Genomic DNA, 16,896 nt, shown 5'->3' with positions numbered 1-16,896 from the left:
ATCTAGGAAAAATTGAGATATTTAGCATAAAAAATGACCAGTTCAATATCTGCCCAGTAGCCACGTCAAGGCGTATCTTGTATACTGGGAACCTACACTGAACTGAGGCTTCTCTGGGTTACAAACTTCCATGTGTATGGGAATGTAGGAACCTGCTAATGGAGAATAAAATTATGCCCATACAACCCAAAGAGAGGCTTCAGTTCAGTGTAGGTTCCCAGTATACGAGATACGCCTTGACGTGGCTACTGGGCAGATAAAGAAATGGCCATTTTTTATCCTAAATATCTCAATTTTTCCAAGATTTCCTTAAGCAGTAATGCATATCTATATTCTTGCAGTCATTGTTTGCATGCTTTAGCATTTCAGAGTACAACTGTCATCTTCTGTTATTGTATGTACATCAGGGGCAAAAAGACTGATGGCACTCCTAAAATGCAGTCTGAACAGGTGTAAAACTGAACATGACATCCTAAAGTATGCAAACAATGAATGCAAGAATACAGAAATGCAATACTGCTTAAGGAAATCTAGGAAAAATTTAGATAATTGGCATACAAAAATGGCCATTTCTATATCTGCCCAGTAACTACGTCAAGGCATACAGTGCTGGCCAAAAGTATTGGCACCCCTGCAATTCTATCCGAGAATACTCAGTTTCTTCCTGAAAATGATTGCAATCACAAATTCTTTGGTATTATTATCTTCATTTATTTTGCTTGCAATGAAAAAACACAAAAGAGAATGAAACAAAAATCAAATCATTGATCATTTCACACAAAACTCCAAAAATGGGCCAGACAAAAGTATTGGCACCCTTAGCCTAATACTTGGTTCCACAACCTTTAGCCAAAATAACTGCGAACAACCGCTTCCGGTAACCATCAATGAGTTTCTTACAATGCTCTGCTGGAATTTTAGACCCTTCTTCTTTGGCAAACTGCTCCAGGTCCCTGAGATGTGAAGGGGCCTTCTCCAAACTGCCATTGTGAGATCTCTCCACAGGTGTTCTATGGGGTTCAGGTCTGGACTCATTGCTGGCCACTTTAGTAGTCTCCAGTGCTTTCTATCAAACCATTTTCTAGTGCTTTTTGAAGTGTGTTTTGGGTCATTGTCCTGCTGGAAGACCCATGACCTCTGAGGGAGACCCAGCTTTCTCACACTGGGCCCTACATTATGCTGTAAAATTTGTTGGTAGTCTTCAGACTTCATAATGCCATGCACACGGTCAAGCAGTCCAGTGCCAGAGGCAGCAAAGCAACCCCAAAACATCAGGGAACCTCCGCCATGTTTGACTGTAGGGACCGTGTCCTTTTCTTTGAATGCCTCTTTTTTTTTTTCCTGTAAACTCTATATTGATGGCTTTTCCCAAAAAGCTCTACTTTTGTCTCATCTGACCAGAGAACATTCTTCCAAAACGTTTTAGGCTTTCTCAGGTAAGTTTTGGCAAACTCCAGCCTGGCTTTTTTATGTCTCGGGGTAAGAAGTGGGGTCTTCCTGGGTATCCTGCCATACAGTCCCTTTTCATTCAGACGCTGACGGATAGTACGGGGTGACACTGTTGCACCCTCGGACTGCAGGGCAGCTTGAACTTGTTTGGATGTTAGTCGAGGTTCTTTATCCATCATCCGCACAATCTTGCGTTGAAATCTCTCGTCAATTATTATTTTCCTTCCACATCTAGGGAGGTTAGCCACAGTGCCATGGGCTTTACACTTCTTGATGACACTGCGCACCGTAGACACAGGAACTTTCAAGTCTTTGGAGATGGACTTGTAGCCTTGAGATTGCTCATGCTTCCTCACAATTTGGATTCTCAAGTCCTCAGACAGTTCTTTGGTCTTCTTTCTTTTCTCCATGCTCAATGTGGTGCACACAAGGACACAGGACAGAGGCTGAGTCAACTTTAATCCATGTCAACCGGCTGCAAGTGTGATTTATTATTGCCAACACCTGTTAGGTGCCACAGGTAAGTTACAGGGGCTGTTATTACACAAATTAGAGAAGCATCACATGATTTTTTAAACAGTGCCAATACTTTTGTCCACCCCCTTTTTTATGTTTGGTGTGGAATTATATCCAATTTGGCTTTATGACAATTTTTTTTTATTGAAGACAAATTAAATGACGATAATACTAAAGAATTTGTGATTGCAATCATTTTCAGGAAGAAACTGAGTATTCTCTGTCAGAATTGCAGGGGTGCCAATACTTTTGGCCAGCGCTGTATCTTGTATACTGGGAACCTACACTGAACTGAAGCCTCTCCCTGGGTTACAAACCTCCATGTGTATGTGCGAGTAGGAACCTGCTTTGTAGAGAATAAAATTATGCCCATACACAGGAGGTCTGTAACCTAGAGAGAGGCTTCAGTTCAGTGTAGGTTCCCAGTATACGAGATATGCCTTGACGCGGCTACTGGGCAGATCTTTCAGGTCACTCCTCCATACAGATCTTCTCCAGATCTTTCAGGTCACTCCTCCATACAGATCTTCTCCAGATCTTTCAGGTCACTCCTCCATACAGATCTTCTCCAGATCTTTCAGGTCACTCCTCCATACAGATCTTCTCCAGATCGTTCAGGTCACTGCTCCATACAGATCTTCTCCAGATCTTTCAGGTCACTCCTCCATACAGATCTTCTCCAGATCTTTCAGGTTTTCGGGCTGTCACTTGACAACATTGAGTTTCAGCTACTCTAAAGATTTTCTATTGGGTTCAGGTCTGGAGACTGGCTAGGCCACTCCAGGACCTTGAAATGCTTCTTATGGAGTAACTCCTTAGTTGTCCTAGCTGTGTGTTTCGGGTCATTGTCCTGCTGGAGGACCCATCCATGACCCATCTTCAATGCTCTTACTGAGAGAAGGAGGTTGTTGGCCAAAATCTCGCGATTTGTGACAGCATCCATCCTCCCTTGAATAAGATGCAGTCATCCTGTCCCCATTTCTGAAAAGCAACCCCAAAGTATGATGTTTCCACCCCCATGCTTCATGGTTGGGACAGTGTTCTTAGGATTGTACTCATCCTTCTTCTTCCTCCAAACACGGCGAGTGGCATTGATACCATAAAGTTCTATTTTGGTCTCATTGGACTACATGACCTTCTCCCATGCCTCCTCTGGATCATCCAGGTGGTCATTGGTGAAGAACAAATGAGCCTGGGCATGTGCGGGCGTGAGCAAAGGGACATTGTGTGTGCTGAAGGAGTTGAATCCATGATGGCGTAGTGTGTTACTAACAGTAATCTTTGAGACTGTGGTCCCAGCTTTCTTTAGGTCATTGACCAGGTCCTCCTGTGTAGTTCTGGGCTGATTCCGGACCTTTCTTACAATTATCATTACCCCACGAGGCGAGATCTTGCATGTTGCCCCAGACCAAGTAAAATTGACAGTCCTCTTGTGTTTCTTCCATTTTCTAATAATTGCGCTAACAGTTGTTGCCTTCTCACCAAGCTGCTTGCCTATTGTCTTGTAGCTCATCTCAGCCTTGTGCAGGGCTATAATTTTGTCCCTGGTGTCCTTAGACTTTTCTTTGGTCTTGGCCATGGTGGAGGGGTTGGTGCGTGATTGATTGAGTGTGTAGGGGTCTTTGAATCACCCCCTTTTTCTAGTTCACAAATAACAAAAAAAAGAAAGGGATAATGTTCCTAGAACCAGGGGTTGTCTAAGACAGAGAGCCCCTTTAAGGAGCACACGTGTCCCACGACTGGAGGATGGATTTGATCTGCACACAGTAATAATCCGTCTCTCAGCAGAAGACACCATTTTTCCTCATCAGCAGCTTCTGCTTCATGCGGCCATTTGTTAAGCAGATTGCACCTTCTCATCCACATTTAGCACCTTCTGCTTCCTTAGATTAAAATATCCAGGTCACTTCTGTTCACGGGGAACTGAATGAGAAACGCCAAGTCTTATAGATCTTGGAAACGGCACAGAATTACATTGGCAGCGATGAAATCTGAATTCCCTCAAGCTGCGATATTACAAGGTGCGAGAAGATTGAGGTCTGCGAAGGTATAATTACATGGCACCCATTAATATGTATACCATATAGGGGGGACATAATGTAATGACCAGTAATGGCTGCCATTATAGCGGCAATAGGGTTGTCACTGAACATCCATTGTTGTCAGCAGTGCAATTCTCCATGTAAAGTGGAGTGCCCGTCACATAAAGGCCACAGTGCCCCATCACATTACAGCCACAATGTCCCATCACATAAAAGTCACAGTGCCCCATCACATAAAGGCCACAGTGCCCCATCACATTACAGCCACAATGTCCCATCACATAAAAGTCACAGTGCCCCATCACATAAAGGTCACAATGTCCCATCACATAAAAGTCAGTGTCCCATCACATAAAAATCACAGTGTCCCATCACATAAAGGCCACAGTGCCCCATCACATTACAGCCACAGTGCCCCATCACATTACAGCCACACTGCCCCATCACATTACAGCCACAGTGCCCCATCACATTACAGCCGCAGTGCCCCATCACATTACAGCCGCAGTGCCCCATCACATTACAGCCGCAGTGCCCCATCACATTACAGCCGCAGTGCCCCATCACATTACAGCCGCAGTGCCCCATCACATTACAGCCGCAGTGCCCCATCACATTACAGCCGCAGTGCCCCATCACATTACAGGAACAGTGCCCCATCACATAAAAGTCACAATGTCCCATCACATAAAAGTCACAATGTCCCATCACATAAAAGTCACAATGTCCCATCACATAAAAGTCACAATGTCCCATCACATAAAAGTCAGTGTCCCATCACATAAAAGTCAGTGTCCCATCACATAACAATCAGTGTCCCATCACATAAAGGCCACAGTGCCCCATCAATTACAGCCACAATGTCCCATCACATAAAGGCCACAATGTCCCATCACATAAAAGTCACAGTGCCCCATCACATAAAAGTCACAATGTCCCATCACATAAAAATCAGTGCCCCATCACATAAAAATCAGTGTCCCATCACATAAAGGCCACAGTGCCCCATCACATGAAAGCCACAATGTCCCATCACATAAAAGCCACAATGTCCCATCACATAAAAGTCACAGTGCCCCATCACATAAAAGTCACAATGTCCCATCACATAAAAGTCAGTGTCCCATCACATAAAAATCAGTGTCCCATCACATAAAGGCCACAGTGCCCCATCACATGAAAGCCACAATGTCCCATCACATAAAAGTCACAGTGCCCCATCACATAAAAGTCACAATGTCCCATCACATAAAAGTCAGTGCCCCATCACATAAAAATCAGTGTCCCATCACATAAAGGCCACAGTGCCCCATCACATGAAAGCCACAGTGCCCCATCACTTTACAGCCACAGTGCCCCATCACATAAAGGCCACAGTGCCCCATCACATGAAAGCCACAGTGCCCCATCACTTTACAGCCACAGTGCCCCATCACTTTACAGCCACAGTGCCCCATCACTTTACAGCCACAGTGCCCCATCACTTTACAGCCACAGTGCCCCATCACTTTCCAGCCACAGTGCCCCATCACATTACAGCCACAGTGCCCCATCACATTACAGCCGCAGTGCCCCATCACTTTACAGCCACAGTGCCCCATCACATTACAACCACAGTGCCCCATCACATTACAACCACAGTGCCCCATCACCTTACAGCCGCAGTGCCCCATCACCTTACAGCCGCAGTGCCCCATCACATTACAGCCGCAGTGCCCCATCACATTACAGCTACAATGCCCCATCACATAAAAGTCACAGTGCCCCATCACATTACAGGAACAGTGCCCCATCACATAAAAGTCACAATGTCCCATCACATAAAAGTCAGTGTCCCATGACATAAAAGTCACAGTGCCCCATCACATGACAGCCGCAGTGCCCCATCACTTTACAGCTACAATGCCCCATCACATAAAAGTCACAGTGCCCCATCACATGACAGCCACAGTGCCCCATCACATTACAGCCACAGTGCCCCATCACATTACAGCCACAGTGCCCCATCACATTACAGCCACAGTGCCCCATCACATTACAGCCACAGTGCCCCATCACATTACAGCCACAGTGCCCCATCACTTTACAGCCACAGTGCCCCATCACATTACAACCACAGTGCCCCATCACTTTACAGCCGCAGTGCCCCATCACTTTACAGCCGCAGTGCCCCATCACTTTACAGCTACAATGCCCCATCACATTACAGCTACAATGCCCCATCACATTACTACCACAATGCCCCATCACATTACAGCCGCAGTGCCCCATCACATTACAGCTACAATGCCCCATCACATTACAACCACAGTGTCCCAGCACATTACAGCCACAGTGTCCCAGCACATTACAGCCACAGTGTCCCAGCACATTACAGCCGCAGTGCCCCATCACATTACAGCTACAATGCCCCATCACATTACAACCACAGTGCCCCATCACCTTACAGCCGCAGTGCCCCATCACATTACAACCGCAGTGCCCCATCACATTACAGCCGCAGTGCCCCATCACTTTACAGCTATAATGCCCCATCACATTACAGCTACAATGCCCCATCACATTACAGCCGCAGTGCCCCATCACATTACAGCTACAATGCCCCATCACATTACAACCACAGTGTCCCAGCACATTACAGCCGCAGTGCCCCATCACATTACAGCTACAATGCCCCATCACATTACAGCCACAGTGCCCCATCACATTACAACCACAGTGTCCCAGCACATTACAGCCGCAGTGCCCCATCACATTACAGCTACAATGCCCCATCACATTACAACCATAATGCCTCATCACAGCCGCAGTGCCCCATCACATTACAGCCACAGTGCCCCATCACTTTACAGCCACAGTGCCCCATCACTTTACAGCCACAGTGCCCCATCACTTTACAGCCACAGTGCCCCATCACTTTACAGCCACAGTGCCCCATCACTTTACAGCCACAGTGCCCCATCACATTACAGCCACAGTGCCCCATCACTTTACAGCCATAGTGCCCCATCACTTTACAGCCACAGTGCCCCATCACATTACAGACACAGAGCCCCATCACTTTACAGCCACAGTGCCCCATCACTTTACAGCCACAGTGCCCCATCACTTTACAGCCATAGTGCCCCATCACTTTACAGCCACAGTGCCCCATCACATTACAGCCACAGAGCCCCATCACTTTACAGCCACAGTGCCCCATCACATTACAGCCACAGTGCCCCATCACTTTACAGCCACAGTATCCCAGCACATTACAGCCACAGTGCCCCATCACATTACAGCCACAGTGCCCCATCACTTTACAGCCACAGTATCCCAGCACATTACAGCCGCAGTGCCCCATCACATTACAGCCGCAGTGCCCCATCACATTACAGCCGCAGTGCCCCATCACATTACAGCCGCAGTGCCCCATCACATTACAGGAACAGTGCCCCATCACATAAAAGTCACAGTGCCCCATCACATAAAAGTCACAATGTCCCATCACATAAAGGCCACAGTGCCCCATTACATTACAGCCACAGTGCCCTATCACATTACAGCCACAGTGCCCCATCACATTACAGCCGCAGTGCCCCATCACTTTACAGCTACAATGCCCCATCACATTACAGCTACAATGCCCCATCACATTACTACCACAATGCCCCATCACATTACAGCCGCAGTGCCCCATCACATTACAACCACAGTGTCCCAGCACATTACAGCCACAGTGTCCCAGCACATTACAGCCGCAGTGCCCCATCACATTACAGCTACAATGCCCCATCACATTACAGCCGCAGTGCCCCATCACTTTACAGCTACAATGCCCCATCACATTACAGCTACAATGCCCCATCACATTACTACCACAATGCCCCATCACATTACAGCCGCAGTGCCCCATCACATTACAACCACAGTGTCCCAGCACATTACAGCCACAGTGTCCCAGCACATTACAGCCGCAGTGCCCCATCACATTACAGCTACAATGCCCCATCACATTACAGCCACAGTGCCCCATCACATTACAACCACAGTGTCCCAGCACATTACAGCCACAGTGTCCCAGCACATTACAGCCGCAGTGCCCCATCACATTACAGCTACAATGCCCCATCACATTACAGCTACAATGCCCCATCACATTACAACCACAGTGCCCCATCACCTTACAGCCGCAGTGCCCCATCACATTACAGCCGCAGTGCCCCATCACATTACAGCCGCAGTGCCCCATCACATTACAGCCGCAGTGCCCCATCACATTACAGCCGCAGTGCCCCATCACTTTACAGCTACAATGCCCCATCACATTACAGCTACAATGCCCCATCACATTACTACCACAATGCCCCATCACATTACAGCCGCAGTGCCCCATCACATTACAACCACAGTGTCCCAGCACATTACAGCCACAGTGTCCCAGCACATTACAGCCGCAGTGCCCCATCACATTACAGCTACAATGCCCCATCACATTACAGCCACAGTGCCCCATCACATTACAACCACAGTGTCCCAGCACATTACAGCCGCAGTGCCCCATCACATTACAGCCATAATGCCTCATCACAGCCGCAGTGCCCCATCACATTACAGCCACAGTGCCCCATCACTTTACAGCCACAGTGCCCCATCACTTTACAGCCACAGTGCCCCATCACTTTACAGCCACAGTGCCCCATCACTTTACAGCCACAGTGCCCCATCACTTTACAGCCACAGTGCCCCATCACATTACAGCCACAGAGCCCCATCACATTACAGCCACAGTGCCCCATCACATTACAGCCGCAGTGCCCCATCACATTACAGCCGCAGTGCCCCATCACATTACAGCCGCAGTGCCCCATCACTTTACAGCCGCAGTGCCCCATCACTTTACAGCCGCAGTGCCCCATCACTTTACAGCCGCAGTGCCCCATCACTTTACAGCCGCAGTGCCCCATCACTTTACAGCCGCAGTGCCCCATCACATTACAGCCGCAGTGCCCCATCACATTACAGCCGCAGTGACACGTACTGGGGCTTGTCTCTAGATACAAGCAGATCGTACAGTTGGATCATATACAGTTGTGAGGTGTTCTGGGTGGTGGGAATACAACCACCGCTCTACAGTATCACTTCCCCGTCATTATCACGGCTTCCTCCACTTCTCCTTCTTATTTCCTCCTCCTGGGCTGACGTCTGACCTCACATCTATGACTGAGAACAGGAGCCTTGAGTTTGGGGTACTGGGAACAATGACCGATATACACCAAATATTCTGAGGAAGAAATGTCCTAAATTATAGGGCGACCATCGTCCATTCTGATATTGTAGCTCTGGCTGCAGTGGTAGAGTCAAATTTGTCACCACAGCCTGATACGATCAGTCAGACATGGTGGATCTGGTGAGTGGATGATGGACAGGGGACTGGTCAGGAACATGGACAAGTATTGTTATATTCATCTGATAACTGTGTGATATGCTGTGTTTCCCCAAAAATAAGACGTACCCCAAAAATAAGCCCTAGCAGGAATTTTCAGCCTTTTTTGAGTATGCTTAAAATGTAAGCCCGTTCCCCAAAGATAAGCCCTAGTTACGGTTCAATAATGAAGTATCCATGCAGCTAAAGAAGTTATAGAATGCCGCAGGACACTTCATAAAAGAGGGAAGGCGGGCCCAAAAGAGGGAAGACGGGCCCAAAAGGGGGAAGACGGGCCCAAAAAGAGGGAAGACGGGCCCAAAAGGGGGAAGGCGGGCCCAAAAGAGAAAAGGCGGGCCCAAAAGGGGGAAGACGGGCCCAAAAGGGGGAAGACGGGCCCAAAAGGGGGAAGACGGGCCCAAAAAGAGGGAAGACGGACCCAAAAGGGGAAAGACGGACCCAAAAGGGGGAAGACGGACCCAAAAGGGGGAAGACGGACCCAAAAGGGGGAAGACGGACCCAAAAGGGGGAAGACGGACCCAAAAGGGGGAAGACGGACCCAAAAGGGGGAAGACGGACCCAAAAGGGGGAAGACGGACCCAAAAGGGGGAAGACGGACCCAAAAGGGGGAAGACGGACCCAAAAGGGGGAAGACGGACCCAAAAGGGGGAAGACGGACCCAAAAGGGGGAAGACGGACCCAAAAGGGGGAAGACGGACCCAAAAGGGGGAAGACGGACCCAAAAGGGGGAAGGCGGACCCAAAAGAGGGAAGGCGGACCCAAAAGAGAGAGGATAGACCCAAAAGAGGGAAGACAGACCCAAAAGAGGGACGTCAGACCCAAAAGAGAGAAGACAGCCCCCCAAATGAAAATTCATTTTGGGGGTAAACTTAGCAGTACATTTCCCCAAAACTAAGACCTACACCGAAAATAAACCCTAGCGTATTTTTAAGAGCAAAAACTAATATAAGACCCTGTCTTATTTTCGGGGGAAACACGGCAGTATATAGGCAATAGCCGTGTTTCCCCCGAAAATATGATCTACCCCGAAAATTAACCCTCCTAAATAATAATTTGCCCTTCTCTGTTCCGTGCGGCCGTGACCTCCGATATATTGGGACCGATGTCTTTTTATGTAAAGGTTTCTCACGGTCGCTCTGTGTTACACACTGGTTTTATAATCCACAGTAATCCATTACCAACCATCTGTAGAGGTGGAGTTGCCCTTTAAGGAGCAGCAGAGGTTAATAACTCATGAGCCTTACATAACGCCGAACCCTCGTCCAATCAGCAGCCGTAAATCTGACTGTCAGGATGTTAGGCGTAATTGTCCATCTGCCGGCCGCTGGGCATACATGATGGTGGCACACGTGTGATGCCGTCACCCCTGGTAGTGACGCATTTCGGTGTCTCCGCAGGGAATATGGATTTGCGTCAATCTGATCTGGATTAAAAGTCCATGGGGTCTCGCTTATGTAGCGCCAACCTATTCTGCAGCGCTGTACAGAGAAGTGGCTGTTGATATGTATAAATAATGCCTATAATTGGGGCTGATTTACGCAGGGCGTGGTGCTGCAGGGAATAGAGCGGCATACGCTGTGCACCAGATGGCACCGCAGAGATATGAAGCGCAGCTTACGGCACAGCTCGATAATTGGCAATTAGTTTGGTGCCATAAATCCCAAATGCCGGCTACCAGATCCCAGTGGAAAATCCATGCCAAGGTCTTTATCCATGGAGCCACCCACTGGTGTTTTATGGGTCAAGGGGTTTCTTTTCTTGGCTGCTCCATTCCAGAGCACAACAGTCCCGTATTGATGACCATTTGTACCAAGCCCCTCTGTAAGGATACGGACACCTTTGGAGACCATTTTATTATTTAAATGTATGTATTTTAGGCTAAGAAACAATTTTGCAATTGGGTTTTATTAAAAATTTTGCACCGTTTGACTTATACAGGCTCCTGCACATTGAAGGAGTCAACTGAGGATCCAACAGTGAGCTCATTCTTTTCAGCTGATTTATGACCATCAAGGTCAGTTCAACTTACAATAGCTCAAAAAACAGAATAAAGAAGCTCAGGAACAAACAAACACCCCATCAAACAATCTCACTGACAGATTCTCAGTTAAATCAGTCAACACTGATTCTAGCAATGTATCACTGAGTTTACTGAGTTGTGATGCAATCACAGTTTTATCTGCTGCAGAGCTCAGAATGCTAAGCCCACAACACTTGTTGACATCTGTGTATGTTGACATCTGTGTATATAGTATATTGTCAGACAGCTGCTAATCAGTGGTAGTGGGATTGGACTAGGAAGCGCCAAACAACGAGTCTTGTAATGATAATCTCCTGCTGATAAAACAAAACCAGTCAACACTGATTCCAAAGATGGATCACAGAGTTTTCTAGATAAAACAGTTGTGATGCAATCACAATTTTATCTGTTGCACTTGTTGACATCTGTGTATGTAGTTTATTGTCAGAAAGCTGCTAATCAGTGGTGGAGGTGTGGTTGGACTAACTAGTCCTGTAATGATAATCTCCTGCTGCTAAAACACTGATTGTATTGAAACAGCAAAAAACAACCCAGTACAGGACACATCACTGGAATCAGGGTGGCGGTGTGATTGGACTAGGAGGCATCAGACTAGTCCTGTAGTGATAATCTCTTGTTGATAAAACACTGATTGTATTGAAACAGTAAAACCCAGCCTGGTAAGTTACACAATGATGGAATCAGGGTGGAGGTGTGATTGGACTAAGAAGCACCAGACAACTAGTTCTGTAATAATAATCTATTGCTGATAAAATACTGATTGCAGTGAAACAGCAAAACTCAGCCTGGTAAGTGACACATGGCTGAAATCAGGGTGGAGGAGTGATTAGACAAGGAGGCACCAGACTAGTCCTGTAGTGATAATCTCCTGCTGACAAAACATGGATTACAGTGAAACAGAAAAACACAACCCAGTACGTGACACATCGCTGGAATCAGGGCAGAGGTGTGATTGGACTAGGAATCACCAGACAACTTGTCCTGTAATGATAATCTCCTGTTGATAAAACACTGATTGTATTGAAACAGAAAAACACAGCCCATAAGTGACACATGGCTAGAATCAGGGTCTCTGCCCCTACATCATGCTGCTCTCAGATTTCATAGCAAAAACCTGCTGATAGATTATCCAGGGAGGTTAAAAAAAAAAAAAAGATGAGCAGTGGGTACAGGGGAAGAGTATAATGCACATTCATCAGCCCAGTAGTAAGTGGTTGTCCTTTAGTGGACAACTCCTTTTATATAATTATATATATATATATATATATATATATATATATATATATATATATATATATATATATATATATATATATATATATATATATATATATAGATATATATATTTATATATTATTTTTTATATAATTTCCATAGAAGGGGTCTTTAATGACACCCATGTTAGCGATCGCGCACCTTTCCATAAACCGATAAATATAAATGGTTGATCGGAGGGTTTTTATATTGCAACAGCGCCACTCTTATATAAAGGCGGTAACTGGTATTGCAGCTTAATTTTAGTCAATTGAGCTGCAATACCTGACTCAGCCAACGGACAGGAGTGGCGCCATTTATCCCAAAAAATGAGACATTATCTACATGGCTGTAATCTGATGCAAATATTTTGTGTCCAAATTTGCTTATCTCTTAAAGGTGTATCGCCATATTGTACACTTGATGAGCTGCTGGTCTATGTGTGTTATGATCAGAGAAGGAAGTGGAGTTCGGCACTTGCCAGCAGCTCCATAATTAGATTTCTCGCCGTCTCAACAAGTTTGGAAGTGTCGCTTTATATAAAAGAGTTTGCAAAATCTGTGAGAATTAACAGCGCATAAATCATCGGCGTGGGATGGCGACAGGCGCGGCGGCGGCCGGGGGTCTGTACAATGATTGCCTTGTGGGCCCCTGCCCCATTACTGATGCGGTGAAAGCCGGGGATATTCTCCATTGTGTCCGCTCAGCCACATAGAAGTAATAAAAGCCGAGAAAAAGCCGAGCGATCGGGTCTTATAAATAATTAGTGGTCGTGTTGTGAGCGGAGGAAGACTCCGGCTTCTAAAGGGAAGGGATGATTTATTAATGGATGACTCAACGGGCGAGGAAGGGCCCGAGCGACACCACAAGGGGGGGAAGCGCCCTCGTTACAAAGCGGAGCCGGCTCGTTATCAGAGGGGAGAATCGGACACGGAGAAGGGTCCCATGTATTATTCACGGCACGCAGGAGCCCCTGCATGAGAAAAAAGAGGCCCAAGGGATGAGCCGCGTACTCCGGCCTCCCAGGAGCTTTATCACCCGCCCGTCATTAATAAGCAGCCGCGAGAGGGGAACATCAGGAGAAAAGGAAAAGGCTTCACATGCAGAGTAAATGGAGCTCCTCTTCCCATAAGAATATAATCAGATATACATTATACTGTACTCCAGAGCAGCATTCACAATTCTGCTATAAAATACAGGATCCCTAAATCTATGTACAGTGACACCAACAGCAGACTAGTGAGTGCAGCTCTGGAGTATAATACAGAAGGTAACTCAGGATTAGTAATGTATGTACACAGTAATGGCACCAGGAGAATAGTGAGTGCAGCTCTGGAGTATAATACAGAAGGTAACTCAGGATTAGTAATGTATGTACACAGTAATGGCACCAGGAGAATAGTGAGTGCAGCTCTGGAGTATAATACAGGATGTAACTCAGGATCAGTAATGTATGTACAGTGACTGCACCAGCAGACTAGTGAGTGCAGCTCTGGAGTATAATACAGAAGGTAACTCAGGATTAGTAATGTATGTACACAGTAATGGCACCAGGAGAATAGTGAGTGCAGCTCTGGAGTATAATACAAGAGGTAACTCAGGATAAGTAATGTATGTCCACAGTGACTGCACCAGCAGACTAGTGAGTGCAGCTCTGGAGTATAATACAGGAGGTAACTCAGGATAAGTAATGCATGTACACAGTGACTGCACCAGCAGACTAGTGAGTGCAGCTCTGGAGTATAATACAGAAGGTAACTCAGGATAAGTAATGTATGTACACAGTAATGGCACCAGCAGAATAGTGAGTGCAGCTCTGGAGTATAACACATTATTGTTTTCAGTATCCCCCATACGCCCCTCTTCCCTTCCCCCCAAACCCACAATATGAGTCAATGAAGGATTACTTTATATTTCGCTCAGTTGATCCTTTATTCGCAGTAATCAGCACATCTTGATAAATTCGGTATCACAGCCGCTCCTGGCACAGAGGAGGCGTCTGCTTCTCATCACTGACTTCTTCTCTCACCACAATCCTAATTAACCCTTTGTGGAGTGATAATCACACCCCACGTGGCAGCGCCAACACTTCACTGCAACAAAAACCCTGCATGTTGCTTCTTATAAGTAGCTCTGACGTCTTCTGGTCGCTCGCTGGAGGTTTAGTTCTCATCTCTAACCATCCTGTGCTGGAAATCCCTGTTGTGCTGATACACGGCGGCCATTGTGACAGATACGCCTTCTCCTATGCTCACTGGCGCCACCTAGTGTGCTTTCTCTGAACAACCAGGACTAGCGGGGGGGGGGGGGGGGGGGGGGGGGAGGGTTAGGGCAGTGACCACCTCCCTAATGATATGTCTTTCTTGGAAAACGGACTATCCTCAAGGCGTCCGGGGTATGACATCTTTAGTATTCCAGCAGTAACTACAGTACTGACCCCTAGAGGAGAGAATGCTGCACTCTGTGTACTTAAAGGGGTTGTCCATATTTAGAAAAATATGGCTGCTTTCATTCAGAAACAGCGCCACCCCCGACCATACGTTCTGTCTGGTATTGCAACTCAGCTCCTTTAAAGTGAATGGGGCTGAGCTGCAATGACAATCCATGGCCATGAGGGGCGCCATTTCTGAAAGTAGGCAGCCATGTTTTTCTAGTTCTGGGAAACCTCTTTAAGAGCATTGTATACAATTAGAAAAACATGGCAGCTATCTTCCAGAAATGCGCCACCCCTGTGCATGAGCTCTGCCTGATAACAAAGCATACCTAACAGATACGAGTGGCGGCATCTGTAGAAAGAAATATTTAGGGACTTTTATACAATCTTTTTATGGCGGTCTCATGCACAGTGTTATTAGCAAACATGGCACTCTTTATGGTGTCTTACTACCAATTACTGCTGGAAAAAAAACACCACTGAAATTGATGCAATGCTAATGTAACTTGCCATCCATTATTAGTAGGCTGCTCTTCCAGCACTAAAGGTGTTAGGACTTTCATTCTTCCTTCCTAGCATGCATTGCTCCTAGCATGACCTGAAAGCCTACCTGTCTGCTACACCTGTATATGGATTTTGACAGAAAGGTGCAGGAACAGAGAGAAGAGACCTGCCTCCACTGTCTGTAGAGACAAAACCCCACCCCCACTGCCGCTAAACACAAAGCCCCTCCCCCACACTTCCTGTAGAGACAAAGACACACCCCCACACTTCCTGTAGAGACAGACACCCCCCCCACTCTTCTGGTAGCGACAAAGATACACACCCCACTTCCTGTAGAGACCGCCCCGCCCCCTACTTCCTGTAGAGACCGCCCCGTCCCCACTTCCTGTAGAGACCGCCCCGTCCTCACTTCCTGTAGAGACCGCCCCGTCCCCACTTCCTGTAGAGACCGCCCCGTCCCCACTTCCTGTAGAGACAGCCCCACTTCCTATAGAGACAGCCCCGCCCCCACCCTTCCTGTAGAGACAGCCCCGCTCCCACCCTTCCTGTAGACACAGCCCCGCCCCCACCTTCCTGTAGACACAGCCCCACCCCACCTTCCTGCAGACAGCCCCGCCCCCTACTTCCTGTAGCGACAGCCCCGCCCCCTACTTCCTGTAGCGACAGCCCCGCCCCCTACTTCCTGTAGCGACAGCCCCGCCCCCTACTTCCTGTAGCGACAGCCCCGCCCCCTACTTCCTGTAGCGACAGCCCCGCCCCCTACTTCCTGTAGAGACAGCCCCGCCCCCTACTTCCTGTAGAGACAGCCCCGCCCCCTACTTCCTGTAGAGACAGCCCCGCCCCCTACTTCCTGTAGAGACAGCCCCGCTTCTTACTTCCTGTAGAGACAGCCCTGCCCCCTACTTCCTGTACAGACAGCCCCGCCCCCACTTCCTGTACAGACAGCCCCGCCCCCACTTCCTGTACAGACAGCCCCTCCCCCACTTCCTGTACAGACAGCCCCTCCCCCACTTCCTGTACAGACAGCCCCGCCCCCCACTTCCTGTAGACTGCCCCACCCCCCACTTCCTGTAGACTGCCCCGCCCCCCCACTTCCTGTAGACTGCCCCGCCCCCCACTTCCTGTAGACTGCCCCGCCCCCCACTTCCTGTAGACTGCCCCGCCCCCCACTTCCTGTAGACTGCCCCGCCCCCCACTTCCTGTAGACTGCCCCGCCCCCCACTTCCTG

The sequence above is a fragment of the Anomaloglossus baeobatrachus genome, chromosome 10 (assembly GCF_048569485.1).
Source record: "Anomaloglossus baeobatrachus isolate aAnoBae1 chromosome 10, aAnoBae1.hap1, whole genome shotgun sequence".
NCBI classification, from domain to species: Eukaryota; Metazoa; Chordata; class Amphibia; order Anura; family Aromobatidae; genus Anomaloglossus; species Anomaloglossus baeobatrachus.
This window is presented reverse-complemented; position numbering follows the sequence as displayed.